General features: G+C 41.1%; 1 protein-coding gene across 1 annotated transcript in view; it reads left to right on the top strand.

Moving 5' to 3' along the window:
* The first annotated feature begins 11,132 nt into the window (after positions 1 to 11,132).
* znf644b (zinc finger protein 644b) overlaps positions 11,133 to 16,953 on the top strand; it is a 50,377-nt gene continuing 44,556 nt past the window's right edge. Inside the window, exon 1 of the mRNA XM_076278422.1 lies at positions 11,133 to 11,607. The gene's annotated coding sequence lies outside the window, so the exon portion shown is untranslated. The remainder of the gene's footprint in view (positions 11,608 to 16,953) is intronic.

Genomic DNA, 16,953 nt, shown 5'->3' with positions numbered 1-16,953 from the left:
TTAAATGAAGAGGAATTATGAGAAATTGTATCACAAGACAAAACATGCCATCAGATTGCAGTGACCCAGTTTATCCCGTCACAACATACACTGTGAAATGAAGAGATACAATGCTAAGACTTAAACTGAAATGTTTTAACGGCCCTTGGACTACATAACAGGGAATATTAGACAGCGAGTTCAACCTTAGAGGTGTGGAAATTACACACACATTAAAGAACCTCACACTAAAGAAGTTAGGAAGTTAAATATTTGATGACACAGAAAAAATAATAATTGCAAGACATGGCAACCATTCTTCAAAGGAGCAGAGTTCAATATCTGTGATACAGAATTTCAGGTTTTAACGGATTAAAGCAACCACAGGTATTACTGAATATTTTAAAAGAGATTTTGCACACTTGCAAATAGTATATGTATTTTTGAAGTTGGTTTTACGGTGGTGAACGGTCGGGGCTCTTTTGATCAGTTTTCATGTGCCCCCTTGTGGCTTCACTGTCCACTGCAAAGGATGGCGCCAAAGGGGCATTTGTCTGCAAAATCTCAAGTGTGCTCAGGAAAGAGAAGTCTACATAGCGAATTGCTACCTCAAGGGAGAGTACATTTGCTACTTTACCTATTATGTTTCCAAAGATAAGAATCTGCATGGTGAGCAGTGTCTCTTTGAAATGTTAGCAAACAAAAAGGCTTGAATAGCTTCCAGACTTCCACTATGGCACTCTGGTATGACTGTTAGATTTTAATGCACATATAAACACAAATTGCAGTTGCAATTTGTGCAAAGCAACCTCAGCAAACTATAATGTCTTTAGGCAGAAATCCATGAAAGGTAATTTGCGGTCATGTTCTTTACTTTAGTGTGTGCCTGCTTGATAACTCCAGTGAGTTTGCCCACAAAGGTTGCTTTGTTTTTTTTTTATGTTATATAGGCTTGGTTGTTGATTGGCCACTGTGAGAAATCTACCTACAGTATAGCACAAGGAATTTAACACCTATCATGTATATCTGAAATGTGGTATCAAAAGTTAGTTAGTAGAACATACCTCCTTTGAGAATGTGTTCATCTCCAGATAGACATTAATGGCTATGCCTGTATAATGAATAGATTTCATTGGTTCCAGGTACCTTTAGCAAGTTACTTATTTAATGAAATTAGTTTTATAGGAAACAAAACTAGGAACTATGTGAGTTGTGAACACTGAAGGATGCCAAGCAATCTATTTGAAAGCTGTTGGGTGAATACGGGAACTCTCTCTGACAAGGTCTCCCGTCCTTAGCCAAGGCCATGTCCATTTATCACCACAATAACAAGTCTCCAACAAAGTGGCATTTACTGTCTTCCTCAGCACATCCCCAGAGCATTCAACACAGCTCAGACGGTTTAAAACTCGCATTTACAAGGCATATGACTGCATACGTCTCAAGGACCAGCTTTTAACCATTCAAAACTGGGGTGATGAGCGGTCACCAGCCAATCATCTCTCTTCCTCAGCTCTCCCTTCATCATTTTAGTCAATTTGAAGTGTAAAAAAAGCAAAATGAGGCAACGTGTTTGGCCCTTGGCATTGGATTTGCAGAAGCCTTGGAGTCACAGGATGATCAGAATGTGATGAGGCCTGGCGGTGCCATGGTGGACTACATTTTTTTTTCTTTGAAAGGCACTAGAGGATTCCCTGGAGGACAGGTGGAATATGTACAACCACACACACAATAATAGTGAGACCTTGTATTAACGTGGTACAGCCAGAGAAACGGAGCAGGCTCAGAGTAACTGGAGTGACTGCTGAAAGAGTAAATCGTGCCGGGGAGAAGGAGGGAAGAGAGGGATGAAATGCACGAGCATAAGCGTGCTGCTCTTCCCCAAACGCAGCATCCCGAGGAGGGCACAAAAAAAAATAAACCCTCCGCAGGTCAGAGCAGTGAACTCTGTAATCTTTTGTGTTCTTTCGCGTGCCCCCATGATTTAAACGGCTGCTCTGCCTCCTCTCTTTGTTAACAGGCTGCAGCATAATGATGTGGTTTTCTGTGATGTTCCAACGCCATGGCTCCAGGCTGCAGCTTAAGTCGGCAGCACGCGGGATCAAGAAACACAAAAAAACGGGGGTGTGGAGGTTGAGTTTGGGGGGGGGGGGGGTTGAGGGTACGGGGGAGGGGAGGGGGTAAGACAGTGAAAAATGGAGAAAAGTGGCTCACTCTACCCCAAGGTAGGAAATAAATTGCAGATGATAACTAGTAGCATGAGGTACAAACAGCATAATAAATCATCAGAGGTTTTCTCTCCCCCCCCCCCCTCCTACTTTTCTGTCGGTAAAAAAAGAAAAAGAAATAAAAATCAAACTTGGGGCATGCACGCTTGGCAGGCAGGCCATTAAAAAAATTACTCTGTGCTCAGAAAACAGAAGCCCACTGTCACTTCATATCCCTCATTCCCCCCCAAAAGACAACACACTCTTCACTCTCTGTGCACTGATGCGCTCTGCTGTTTCTTAGCGTCACACATTGTTTGATACGGACATGAAATTTCATTATGTTTAATTTTATCTGCAGTTACTTGGGTGAACATTTGTGCTGAGAGTATTGTCATATATACAGCAGTTCCTCTCTGATTAAATGTTGTTAGGGGTCCAAGCAGTGAAGCTGCTGGATCTCTTTTGTTTTTGTTCTGATTCTTCCTCATTATTATTTTTCTGCAACAAATGTGGCAAAAACAGACAGAACATTTTCACCATAGGTCCCAAATCAGTGCATGATCTCACACAACTGAAATTACCCATATTTGTACATAGGAGGCGCTATAATAAACATGTTTACATTTTTGCTCATATCTTGGGAACCCGATGGAATTTTTGAAATTTATTTGCTCTTGTTCCTTGAGAGCCATTGGCCAATGACATTTCTGTCGGGTACCTGAAAAGTTTGAGTGTTTAATTAAGTAATAAGCCCCGAGAGGCCGAAGGTTACACTGATTTTAGAACAGCTAAGAGGTGTTGTATGACGCACAAGCGGACTCGAGCGGCTTATTGCTTTTCTAAAACGGTTACTACATATATCTGGCAAGATTTCATAAAATAAAGGCACAGCAAAGAGAAATGTAATGATTTATTCATATTTAGTTATTCTTCTGCCAAAATATATATTCCTCAATCAGAATGGTTGCCAAGCAACGTCAAGAAGCAGCTACTCTTTTTTTGTCAAGTTGTGGTAGCACAGTAGAATATAGAACGAAATGCGCTCTATGTTTATGGTTAGGTGTATGTTTGTATGTATGTACGGCATCAAACGCGATTTAGCCAAACAAGGACCGGAACTATCTAATTTAGAAACTCTACAGTGGTCTATTTGCCCTGACTAAGTATGTGTAACATATGGACCAGAATCTGTATTGATACAAGCACCAATGTTTGTCTAGAAACCTTTTAATCACATACATGTTTTCATGTTACAGCTGTGGCAGCCTCCCCAGTCTTACACAAAACACAAACAGGCTGAACTGATTGGTTCTTGCATGATTCTCATTTAAATAAAGTTAAACTTTCGGCAACTCTGTTTCGCATGGCTCCGCAAATTCGCTCATTTCACCCAATCAGAGCGATTTTTGTCTCCATTCAACCTCAATGAGAACGAAGCGAAATTTGTGTAAATGGAAACGCACCGTTATACCTGGCCTCATTTCATCAAGTCTCAATTGATTCACTCTTCAAAATGTCAGCTAACAGCCAATCAATTTCAAATTTCAGCTGACAATGCCATGTTAATTGCTGATCCCCATGAAACTTCATATGTTAATTTCTAATGCCTGACATAATAGCTAATCATTGTAATCCAGCATAACGGCCCGGTGTTGGCTCAAGTAAAACATCAATCAAATTTCAGGATGTGGCCCATTTTACCCATATATTCCCATATTACCACTATCCTATAAAGGTCAAATCATAACCAAACTTGGTACACACAATTACCAATACACACCATGGACAATACATTTTGTGAAATTCCATACATAGGGGATGCTACAATTGCCACGTCAATAAGTCAAGAGCCGCTTCACAGATACATTTGGTGTGTTTATATTTTGTCTCATTTCCCTTAAAGCAACACCAAAGAACTTTCCCTCTGTCGCACACACGCTATTTGTTTATCCAGCACCGGCTTTGCAAATAACAATGTCCACAGACAAGGTAGAATATGTTGCATGATTTATGAAAGTACGATGTATTGCGACATCAAACGCAAGTCAAATTTGTAGTTTCTTATGTCTCATTCCATCGAACTACAGATCCGCTACCCGATCTGGCAAACTTACATAGTGCGGTTATAGCCGATAGAGGGCTGCGAAGCGAATGCAGAAGTGCCGTTCACCCTGTTACAAGTTGATGAACCACTGAAACGATTTTGGAAACCTTATTTTAAGGTACAAAAAACTCTTTGGTGTTGCTTTAATCCTTCCATTCTCCTTGGACCTGGAAAATCACTGCATATGGTTATATTTACTTACAATTTTCTCTGTCATTTTGGAGTTCATCATTATCATATATGATCAGATTTTCATTTAAAAACACTCCACCAGGGTACATTCACACAAGAGCCTATAGTACACAGTTCATTAAAGGTGCAGTCAGCAATTACACATGGCATTCATTAAAGGTGCAGTCAGCAATTACACATGGCGTCACGTTTGTTTATGTTTGTGTTTATATTTAAACTTCTTAGCAGACGCTTTTGTCCAAAACAATGTACAAAACATACCAGAGAGGTAGCTCACTCCTCCGTTCATTATTCCCAGAGAAACTCCACATAGGGTTTTGGTTTTGTTTGGGGGACAGGCTGCCCCCACTTTCTTTGTTTCCAGTTTTCGGAGCCTGGCCTGTCTACATGGACTGTTTTTTTACAGTGTACTGACGGGATGGGCAGCGAACAGATTGTGAGATGTCCATTGCATGTGTCAAAAAAATGGTATGGGCTTGAAATCGCGTACAATCACAGATTACCTTTAACTTAACATTATATTAACTTAACAATGTGAAATGCAAGTGCACAGTAATGACTGAGACATACTGTATATTAGTTAAATGCATATTTATAGTGTCAGACAAACATACTAGAAAACATTACATGAACTGGCTAACAAATGTTTTAGGAATAGTCAGCTACAGTATTGCTAGAACACTTTCAGACTGATGTCATGTTGCTGCCCTATAAATTAGGACCAATAAGTGCTGTAAAATAACTTGTCTTGTGTCTACAGCTTGAGCAAGGTGACTGCAAATGAAAGAGCTCAATGGCATTTCTCATCAACAACTCCTTTTTGCAGTAGGGAACAACCAGCCAAGCACCATACTGCTGAACTATATGATGCACAAACACATAAAATATTGGAAAACAAAAACTGTGATAGCATGGATTCAAATCCCCAACTAATTTCAACTGTCATCCATATGCTAATTTGGTGCCATTTTGTGATATATATTTAAATGACTAAAGCCTTCCACAGATTAGACATTTGAATAGGGATTTCTAGATCCATTCTGACCTGCATGAGTAGGGGGAAGATGTGGGATAAACCAGTAATTTTCTTGGTATTACCGATGTAATTGCTCATGGCAAATGCTGTGATGGGGATTGTTTAACGGTAATTGAGACACAGTAAGACATATGATATGACTATTGAAGAGAGAGAGAGAGAGAGAGAGAGAGAGAGAGAGAGAGAGAGAGAGAGAGAGAGAGAGAGAGAGAGAGAGAGAGAAAAGGAAAAAAAAAATATTAAAATACTTTTCTCGAGTAGTGATAAAATGACACCAATTTGAGCTGCAACCTTGCCACTGTGGTTTAATGATGAGACATGAAGCTGCCTCAATGGCTACTGTCAAAGGAAGATTTACCTTTGGAATCCCGACTAATGAGGTTTAACGATCAGGTAAATATGACTATCAAGGGGTGAATGATTAAACATGAAATTCAAATGAGACATATGAAATCCAAGAAAACATAACTAATTTATCTAGCCTATGTTACCGCTCTACCTGAAGACCTTGTCAATGGCTCATTTAGGGGGGTTTATTGTATTTTCAATTTCTCTTTTCCATCTCTCGTTCATTATTCCTTTCATCCTTGTCTGAGTGACAGATCTATAAATTTGAGAGCATTGAGAGCACTGCATGTACTTGTGGACTTATGGCATTTCATGGCAGACAGCATACTGCTGTATAGAATACGTTAATTAAAATGAATAATGTTTTGCTGTCTTACAAAGTGGGTCATCTGTGTAATACCAGCTTGTACATAGGCCGTGATCTGACACAAGAGGTTTTCTAAAAAATATCCAATAGCTTAAATGTGAAAGCACTCGATGCACTGTTTACTTATACATAACAACGATGGGATTGGGGGCATCTGCCTAGCAAATAAATAATGTAATAACATCAATAATTAACTGACAGTGTGTTATCATTATACAATTTAAATGAGGGTTAAAGCTGTCTGGGATGCCTGTTTGAGCGCCTCCTTCACAGCTGAAGCATATGTACATTTGTTCACTATTTCAATACTCAAATTTTTTCATATGGAATATTGAAGATATGTTTGAGAACTCACTAGGACAAATAATTTTGTTCCTGCTCTGCCCCAAAAGATGACAGCCACCCCATGCTACATATTTTTCTGCTGGTTGCTCTATTGTGCATTGCAATTTGCAACCTTTTGGCATTTACAAACCCACTGCGTGGGTAGTGTGGGTTGGTGGGACGTCTGTGTTTTCTCTGAGAACGGCCAACAATGTCCATCTGTTACACCATAAGCGGCTTGCTGAATAACTCCCTGCAACCAACGTAATGCCAAGGCACATTCGCCAGTGCAGCGTGACTCCCTGTCACTGGGGCCTGACAATTTTGACAGTCATTTCCTGACACCCGACTCTTGACATAATTGGTGTTAAAAAGTTCTGTCCCATTCAGAGGGTGCACAGGTACAGCAACAGTGGCCAGTAAGGGACTTTGGCCCTGGCTCTTACTACACGTTATACTTATATCAGAGTCTCTCTCTCTCAGACCTCCAAGCACCTGATGTGGACAGAGCGCATCGTCTGTTTGCCCTCACCCCAATTAACAACATCCGTGTGACGCAAGGTCTGGCCAGCCGTATTGCATCAGAGTGATTGCCTCACACTGACCACACCGGGCAAAAGAGGGGTAGAAACACTGATGTGTCCAATTAGAGCCTAATGGTCACAGCCAGGGCAGGGGTAACCATGGAGACCCAAAATGGACACTGACATTTGACTTGGCTTAAAAAGCATCACCACCTGAGAACAAGGCCTAACGTCTTGCAGTGGCATTGCGAGAGAATCGCTTGTGTGCAGTCAGCCTCTAATTTCAATGCTAAAACTTTTGGGCAATTATCCAACAATTAAAACATGTTGAGGTACCCAAAGTCAATTGCTATACATTTTACACCACTGCAAGGTGAAGTGGTCATTTCAAGTTTTAGGATTTGCATATGAAAGTGGTGACAATGGGACTTGTTCACTGTATGTCAATTTTACATACCGAACTGCTGGTAGTCAACTACACCAAGGTAAACAGTTTTACATTTAATAACTTCTTTAATTGTCAATTCTATTCAGTCAGTTGCTATAAACATTTACATCAAGATTTATCCTCTACATCGGTAACCCACAGAGCAGGTTGGTAGGGTGGAGATGCATCCAACTTTTGGCCGGACAGCTCGGCTCTGGTGCCCTCTGTCCATCGTCTGGCCAGAAGTTGATTTTCAAACTTTTGACATCTGAAATATTTTCAGGCTACAGCTCAAAAGAGTTAGCCTGGCCCCGCCCGCCTAGTATCTGCGCTCGTTTTCATTACACTGAGATATTATCTGGCTCCTATCAATGCAATAACGTTTCCTGGATGGTGGGCCAATCAGCGTCAAGAGGGGAGTTTAGAAATAGAAAATACTTATCCTGTATCACATGTAAAAATGCCATGTCATGTTACTGGGGGATCCATATTTGTTTTCCGAGCTGTTCTCATGAACACACTTTTTTCGGAGGTCGGATTTTGAAAGTCGGGTCCTCCAAGTTTACTGTTGCCATGAAGGCGGTGTGCCAGTTTGGCTGGTGATCATGTTAACTGGTGATATTTGCATAAAATCAGTGAATATTCAACAAGGCCATGCCTACTTCTTAAGAGCGCTCTGCTCTGCCTCTGCCCCGGAGTGCCAGAGGTTCACATTTTCACAAAGTGTTTGCAATTGAGACAACATAATGGATATCGCTGAAAACATCACCAGTTTATGTCTAATACATGCCCGTTCAAGCATTATCCACACAAATACTGTGTAGAAATACAAGTCAACTGATTAGTTGTGTTTAATTTCATTAGATCCATATTAGGGTATGTCTGTCCCGACCCAGAATTTTGTCCTGTTTCAGTCCTCTCTAATTCCAACTACTGCTGCAGCCCACATAGCCTAAATTAGACACTTGCAAGGCCATTTGCAGGTTAGGCTACTATGCTCGTTCAGCAGCCTGGTGCAAAACATTCACTTAGGCTATAGCCTACTTGCTATAATAAATATAGATCTTGGTGTCGGTTGACAAAAAAGCTGTCACAACAAGACAACATACACACTAATTTAATGTGAAGACAGGCTACAGAGAGAGAGAGATACAACAATGACTTCACTACTGTTTGATTGAATCAGTGGCACTACTGGTAAAAGCTGTGTCTGAATTACTGATGACTGTTCAAAGATTGCAGTTTTAGTTAGCGGTTGGAGTCCCACAAGTGACTTTCAGAATTTTTGCGCATTATAATCATGATTAATGAACCCCAAAATGAACAACGTCTGAAGTTGTTCATGCCAATTTGTTGTAGGCTAACTGTTTTGGTGTGAGGCAAAGATGAATCTACACTGTATGTTGAGGCTTGCATTCGATGTGTTTGCTCATGTCATGGGCTATCACCAGTTAACTTGGACATCAGGATATCAGTACGTATAGTAATACTACGATAGACTATGTGATGATGTCAGCTCTCCATGGTGAAGTGATATCACTGCTTATTTAGAAGAATATTTTGCCTCCGCAAGACTCCCAGCAAAACCTTTGTTGCTTTCCTGTTCGCACAGCATTCTGTGTGGACAATGCTTGAAGGGGAACTATGCTAGCCTGGCGGGCCATCCTATATCATTGAAATGTATAGTCTGGCATCGAATCATTCACCTCGTTTAATCCAAGGGGCGGGCAGAGAATTGTCTTTCAAACTGCCTAGGCATGCAATAGGCCAGCGCTACGACCATATCCGTATCCGGTAGGCAAAACGGCAAATACATCCTTCCACTTAAGTGCATTGTGTTGCTCAACTTTCAAAGAAAAGCACAAGTCCAACTCCTCCAAACTTGACGCCAACGCCGATTCAAACAACCGCTCTTCGTTCGCCATAGCCACCTTCCTTGTTGTTCACCTTCACAGGACTGTCGTTATCCTGTTAAGCCCGCCTTAAGACTCTCTAACGAAATAGAGCGCTGTGATTGGAGAACATCCACGGTGTTAAGCCAATAGAAATCCCTATGGTTTGCTACTAGACGTACAGGCTGAGCAAATTAATTTGCCGCCGCTAGGGTGCGTCTAGATTTCTAGGCTAGAACTATGCAGTTTTTTTGGTTTAATTTACCTTAACTGAACAGCTTCGGAGTCATTGGAATGGTTATATGACTTTTTTTCGGGTTGAATGGTGGCCGTCTTGCTTGCCCCTAGCGCCTGTAGGCAGAACAACCACTCTTGCAACTTTGGGCCGGCAGGCCAATGGCCTCAGAGACAGAAAGTCTCGCAGCCTCGCGATGTAACAAACTGCTTTACTGCACTAGACACAGACACGCTAGGCACCGGCTAGAGCAAGGCAGCGATGGAGTTTCTCACACATTTGTCATGGCAGAACCAGCGGGAAGAAGCAGAAATCAAGTAAATCGTTGTCGGAGGAACAAGGGAAAGAGGAAACGGCAGGCTGACCAATCGAGGTGTATCATATAATATAGCCTACTCTGAAGCTGTAGGGGGAGCTCTGCAGAGAAACCTCCGAGCAAAATGCGAGAAAACAGCGAAAGAAATGGCTAAAACTGCATAGTTTCTCTTTAAGTGGACATGCATTAGACATGAACCGGTGATGTCCATGTTTTCGGTGCTTTCTTCATATTTGTCACTCACTGCAGGCTTCGTGAAAATGTGAACCTAGCTCGGCACTTGAGGGGCGGAGGCAGAGCAGAGTGCTCTTCAGAAGTAGACAGGGCCTGGTTGAATATTCATTAATTTTATGCAAATATCACCAGTTAACATGATCACCAGTCAAACTAGCACACCGGCATTTTAAGGGACGTTCCCTGAGTATAATATGTTTGTTGAGTTGTTAGGCAGTGATGAGAAAAAAATGTTTCCCATAACCTTTGGAAAAGACCGACTAATCTGTCTTATGTTTTTACCTCTAATGTGCATATTAGGCATTGTTTATTCAAACAAACTTGTTCAAACAGGCTGAATGGACTCTTTCGCAATAGCTCAAACATTTTTTTTAGTTCAAAGCTCTTTGTCACTATCAGTTGAAGCTATATCTCTTTCAACTTTTGATCCTCTAAACATAGTAAAATTCTAACCTATAGCTTTAGCCTAATTATCTCCAGAATTAATTAACTTATCAAAAATCAAGTTATAGCTTATTTCATATTTAAATAACAAAACATTTGGCTACATTATCAAGTCAGTGTATACCTATGCTATAGCATTAGGGTAGCCTACATTACATACAGGGAATTGTTTTGTTTTACTGACCCTCCAAATACACCGTTCATTGAATCCCTTACAACCTTGGATATCGTATAAAATATAGGCTACAAAAAGTTGCATGTGCATACTGCACTGTGCATGAGGTAGCCTAGCATAGGGACTTCTGTTGAAAACATTAGTAATAGTCAGGTAGGCCATCTAGGTTTATGGGCAATTTCAGGTCAGACATTTTCAAGAGCCTATGTATCGAAACACAAAAAAGCATGCATCCAGAATAAATATGACTATTGCATTCTCAGGAAAGTAGGCCTAAAGGACCAGTTTTCTTCCCTCACGTCTAGCCTACATTTCCGCCTCATTGTACAGACATAAAGCTATTCGGAATTTACAGTGCATACAATTCCACGATAAGGCGGTCGCCCAGACTGTGGGTTGTCTGCCACCATTGCTGTGATCTTCCAAACAGCAATTTAGGGGCAAGAATTTTTGTAGCGTCTGCCTGGAATAATCCATATTGTTAGTAGGGGGCGTATGATGTGGTTACAACAAACTCTGATAACAAACGAATGCAAATGAAATCACAACAATGCCAATCGATTGTAATTCTAACATCTACTTGTCACTGGAAAGTGAAAAACATTGCTTGGCCATCACAGTTTGCGCATATGTGGATTTTCAAGTACATGTTACTCCGGCGACATCCCCACCCGAGTTTTAGTTCAACCTGCAGAATTTTAAGCAAAATGGCGACAGGGTAATGGATGGAGGACGAAAACGAGCAGTAATCAAATGTAATGACAAACTTACCTATTATTATCAATTTCTGCACTGGAAAGGTAGGTATCTATCTGATACATATGCTGTAACCCTGTCGATACAGTATTAGTGCTTATCGAGGAACGACAGCATAAGGCGTGCTATTTGAGCCCAGGTTTGGGCATTGAGCGTACCTAAGGGGTTTACTCAACGTAGATAAGAAGCCAGACATGCATACACTGTTATTGATATCTGCTTAATGGCATATTCGGACTTTGTACATGCTCAGTTAACGCAAAACATTTTGTCACCCTATGTAGACGTTCTGAGATTGCATTGCACTTTGGAAGAAAGTTAGTTAGAGCGATTGGACAAGTCAATGCACTTGCTAGCTTTGTCGTCTTCCACCGAGCAAGAACTTGGCGTTTTATCCTCTTTTTACAAGACTGTTGTCAGGATCGATCCAAAGCAGTGTCAATCACGAGATAAGGCAAACCGTTTCACCGTGTCAGCACCACTCTCCCCCTTTCTACTTCCCCCGTGTAGCAGCAGCTGCTCCTAGTTGGAGATTTGACACTTCAAGCATGCAAGGGAGAGAAAAGCATTGGCATTCTCTTACAATCAAGGTCGCTTTCGGTTTCTGCAGTCAGAGCATCCCACTCAGGCATTTTGGCAACGGCAAACAAAAATTGTTCTGTGCAGCTGGCACGGTGTCAGGCTCAGAAGTTCACTGTTACCGAAAAGGTAACCTTAATTTAAACATCATCGCGGTCTGCCGGTGGCATATTAACAGATGGCGTGCAGTGAACAGGATTTGATTATTTGATTGAAGGCCTGCGTTTTGTTGCCCTTGTAGGCCTGTGTCTTTTAATTGCAAGAATTGTATCCAGTGTTATCCAGGTAGGCCTACCTGAAACCAAACAGGTTACAATGAAATGTTTTACCACTTTAAGTGAATTGAAAGTGTTACAGAATGTTTTTTAAGACTGTTTCAAATATGACACTTCAGGCTGTTTAAAAAGAAACCACAACAATCTCCTTTAGGGCGGCAATCTGGATTCATTGCTTGTGTGAGTCTACTCTAATTGACCTCCTTGACAAATAGCCAAATCCTTTTTAAAGCAAGCATGCTTAACCAAGCTGTCAATTTGGGTAGTAGTGATGTTAGCCTACTACTGAGGAGAACTCTGTGGAGTGGTGGTATGCTTTGAAATGGTGTTTTGGCCTGGCTATATCTGGAATGTTTTGTTTGAGAATTTGAGTACATTCAAGCCTAGTAAGCCTACATAAATAAATCTTAAAATAATCTGCAATTTTGTGGTTGCTCGCAGTAACCTCACTAGTATCTGCCTAGGTCTTGTGAGGTTCCTGTTTTTCCTGTAGAACTGATTCCACACAGAAAGGTGCATTATATTTGTGGTCATATTTTGTTTTGCCCAAATGATCATGTGTATTCTGAAGGCACTATATCAATAACTTACTGGACCCAAAAAACCTTGGTGGGCCCCAGTCACTGACAAAGTTAGGCCCACTTACTCTTTCCATCAATCCATCAAAAAAGAAAAAGACTCTTCACAAGTACCCAGTATGTGGTTTTCTTTTCAGTGGAATTACACTACACAGCCTTGGCTATACCCCCATAACTTCTGTTTACAAGGATAAATCTTTTTTTTCTTTCTGCATGGAAGGCACTAGTGGAAGGTTTACACACGTAAATGAGTAACTAATCATAATGGGGTGTAATCGGTGCATTAAAATGGGCCAATTGCTCCTGTCTAATATTAATGGATGTATTTGTACACTGAAGGTAAAGTAAAATGAAAGTTTTCTATTTAGCAGACGAGATTCAAACCCAGGCTGACCAACTGTCAAACGCTAACATTACTGCTGCTTCACCATGCAACATGAACGCGATTGTACTACTTTGTATATTGATACACTCAGATGAACTCCTTATGTGTAGTCACTACTAGACAGTTAGCATTCATTCAGATGGCATAGCTGTCACGTCCCAGTCTAGGGGTTTTTGTGGGACATAAACATAAGATAGAAGACGGCCAAAATCGGAAAGTAACTGCGGAGCATCAATTCAAAAACATTTATTTAAAAAAAATATAATAAGGAAAAAAGTATTATAGAACAAAAACTAAGGCTGCAAACAAAGTCCAAAAGGAAAGGCCTCATTCAATCATATGCAAGCATTTTTTGATTAGGCCCAGCCTTCTGAAGCAACACTTCAATGGATCGGTTCCAGATGGATGAGTGGAGCTAGGCGGAGCGAAATTCATCTGGCTAGGGTCAGGTTAACGTAACATAGCACAGAAACCAATATTTTGGGGCTTTTCCCACAAACTGACAAGTTTACCTCTTTTCACTTTTGTGAATCAGATAGGAAAAACTGTTGAGATTTATCCTTGCAGGCTAACAGCCAGTAGCCTACAGTATGTTTCATTCTTTACAACTTTTCTAGCGCATATATAGCCTGGGTTTTCCCATGCTGCCTTGGGCGCGATTTTATTCACGCTGCTAGGCAGCCTGGATTCCATGGGCTTCGTTTTCACCTCAACGAAGGAACCAATCACAGAACGGAGGGGGGACAGCAAGACTATGACGACACACTGAAGCGGTTATGAGCTACGTACAGATGCATTTGATAGACATTCGTAGCGCCCAATAAACGGCTCTGGGCATTCGTAAACCACGTTTCAAATTTGAGAAAATGAACTTGTAGTTCCCAGACCCCATCTCAATGAGATGAGGTCTGACGTTAGCCAGGCTAACACATATGCACATGTAGATATAAGAAAAAGCAAATAATATGCTTAACTTGGTGTGAACTTAGTCACACCTGGCCTTGCCTTAGTGAAATATACAGCCAGGATGCACTGCCCACATTAGATCAAGCCTCAATTTTCCTGTTATCTGGGATTTCTAAATTCTGCTTTTGTGAATTAGCTCTCAGATCAGCACAGCAGTAACATATTGTGCAGAGCTCCACCATAGGACTACATAAGGTGTCCATTGTATGTGCCTTTATTCTGCTGCATGGTAGTGTGGTCCTATCAGATTGAAAACATCAGTACAAGTGCGTGGCGTGAGCGTGTCAGCTGCGTGGCGTGTCCGTTTTTATTTCGGCTCCCATGTTAGCAGGTTAGAGCTACAGGAAAATGTGTGCATGTTAGAAATAGGGCCGACACCTATTTTTCACACGACACGCACGAGTGTTTGAAGCGTTTCCAGAAACGTTTTTCAGTTGTTGAGTGTTGGAAGCGCTTCCAAAATAATTTAATAGGCCGAGAGGCCGTCGCAGCGCAGCCTCAGACACGTCTGGTGTGCAAAGACAAAGAAAACGCCACGCAACAGACACGCCACGTTCACGCCACGCACCCAGTCTAAATCAGCCCTTAGAACTCCTGAATTTAAACACATACAGTACATTACTGTAGTTCAGACAGAAAACTTTCAGAATTAATAATCAAGATTTTTATTAGTGTAAGTACAAGGTAGTATGCTTGGTCGTGGTGGCCTAGATCTGCTCAAGATGCTGCTGCGAAAGCTCGAAGCTGCAAAATTGAAGCTGCATAAGAAATACAAAGTTACACTGAAAATTGCTGCCACGAGAAAATAAGAGACAAACAGAAATTAAAACAAAATCCCCCCTTATCTTATGCAGATCTAGACAGGTGGAGCTGGGGAGGAGGAGGGAGCAGTAAAACGCCGACATGGCGCAGGAGCTGTGTGAGTCTGCCCGCAGACCACAAGAATTTAAACTAGCGCAGTGTTTGGGAGCAAAAGCTGATTGGTTTACGTCATGGCCAATTAACAGCGTCACTAAAGTTTCCTGTATGAACTTGGTCATGTATTAATGTCCTTTTTAATTAGGCTAGATAATCTGATGGCTTTGGTTTATGTGCAAACTTTTAACATTTAACATTTGCATCTGAGAATTTAGCATCATTACACTATGAACACAGGCTCCCCTCCCCAAGATCATCATGAAAGCTAATTGTGATTGTGTGGATAACACTATGGGCCCTATTTTCGCGAAGCAAAACCCGGCGCAAAGCGTATTATTATCACGACGCAAAGCGTATTCCTATCGTACACTCGAGTTTTTCGCCATGCCCTTCTCTTTTATTACACGATGCGCTCAGGGGTGTGGCAATTAACGATATAAGGTGTGGACTTGGTGCATTATCTAAAAATCGCTATCTTACACTATCTAAAAAGCATTACGCCACTGACCAAGAAAAACCTGGTCTATAGCGAAAGGTGCATATGAAGCACAGCTGAAGACACACGGTCACGAAAAGTAAGCAGCAACTCCTCTGCAAGATAAATGTCCTTAGGTTTTTTATTCAGTCATTCGAACATCATTGGGGTAAGTGTTGCTTTTATCAGGCCATGTTTTCGATGGTAACCCATTGTCAGTCAATAGTGAAAATAATTAACTGTGTATAACTGTTTTGTCTTTTACTATGACACCACGGAGAAGTTTCACTTTGCCTATGAGACAAATAATAGACGAGTGCAGATGCGTGTAGGCTATTCTGCTAGGTTTTAGTAAAGCATGGTTTAGTGCAGGGGTGGGCAACTAATTTCCTCAAGGGGCCACATGACTAACTCGGACTGTTGAGGAGGGCCGGACCCAAAATACCAAACTCAAGTCTAAACTCACTGTTTTTATTTTCAGTTTTCAAAGACTGATACAAAAAGTAGTACAATATCTATAGGCTAGGCCATGAAAATGTGAAGGAGTCAGTACAACCATAGGCCTGTGCCACCATTTGATCAACACTCAGCAATATTTCAAAGACTATCATTAAATTAACTCTATGCAGAATTAGACTGAAAACGTGGAGTAGATAGTAGGCTGTCACTAGTTAATCAACATTCATAAAGAAAACTATTTTGAAAATGTAGGCTATGTTTTTGCTTTAACTTTATACACAAAACTGTGATTGGTCAACTCACCCTGTGTGTTGAGCCGGCTGCTTCAAGCAACCTGTGGTAGTATCATACTAGTTAGCTAACATAAGCTTTGCAAATAAACTCAGACATATTTTGGTTACAATGACGGGGTTATCCGATTGTAAACTGTCTATCTGTCATTAACGTTTTGAAATGAACACTTCGTATCCCCAACGAGAAGCAGTAGGGCATAAAAAAAAAAATTCTTGGGTTCCGGTTTCCGACCGACCCTGTCAATTTATGTGCGACCCAAATTTATTTTATGAGCTTGGGGAAGAAATAACACTAAATAGTCTAGGCTACATTAAATAAATCCACAAATAAAAGGCGAACTATAATTACATTAATTACCCCTTGCGTTATGTATAGGGATGAGCGTATTCTCTCTGTTACAAAGTAGCCTATGCACAGTTCACGAAGACGATTGTTTTCGTCACTTACCAAGGCACTCGCAA

The sequence above is a fragment of the Alosa pseudoharengus genome, unplaced genomic scaffold (assembly GCF_046254945.1).
Source record: "Alosa pseudoharengus isolate Yale_2024_CS ecotype anadromous, Long Island Sound unplaced genomic scaffold, YU_APseudo_1.1 YU_APseudo_1.1_scf_11, whole genome shotgun sequence".
NCBI classification, from domain to species: Eukaryota; Metazoa; Chordata; class Actinopteri; order Clupeiformes; family Clupeidae; genus Alosa; species Alosa pseudoharengus.
This window is presented reverse-complemented; position numbering and strand designations above follow the sequence as displayed.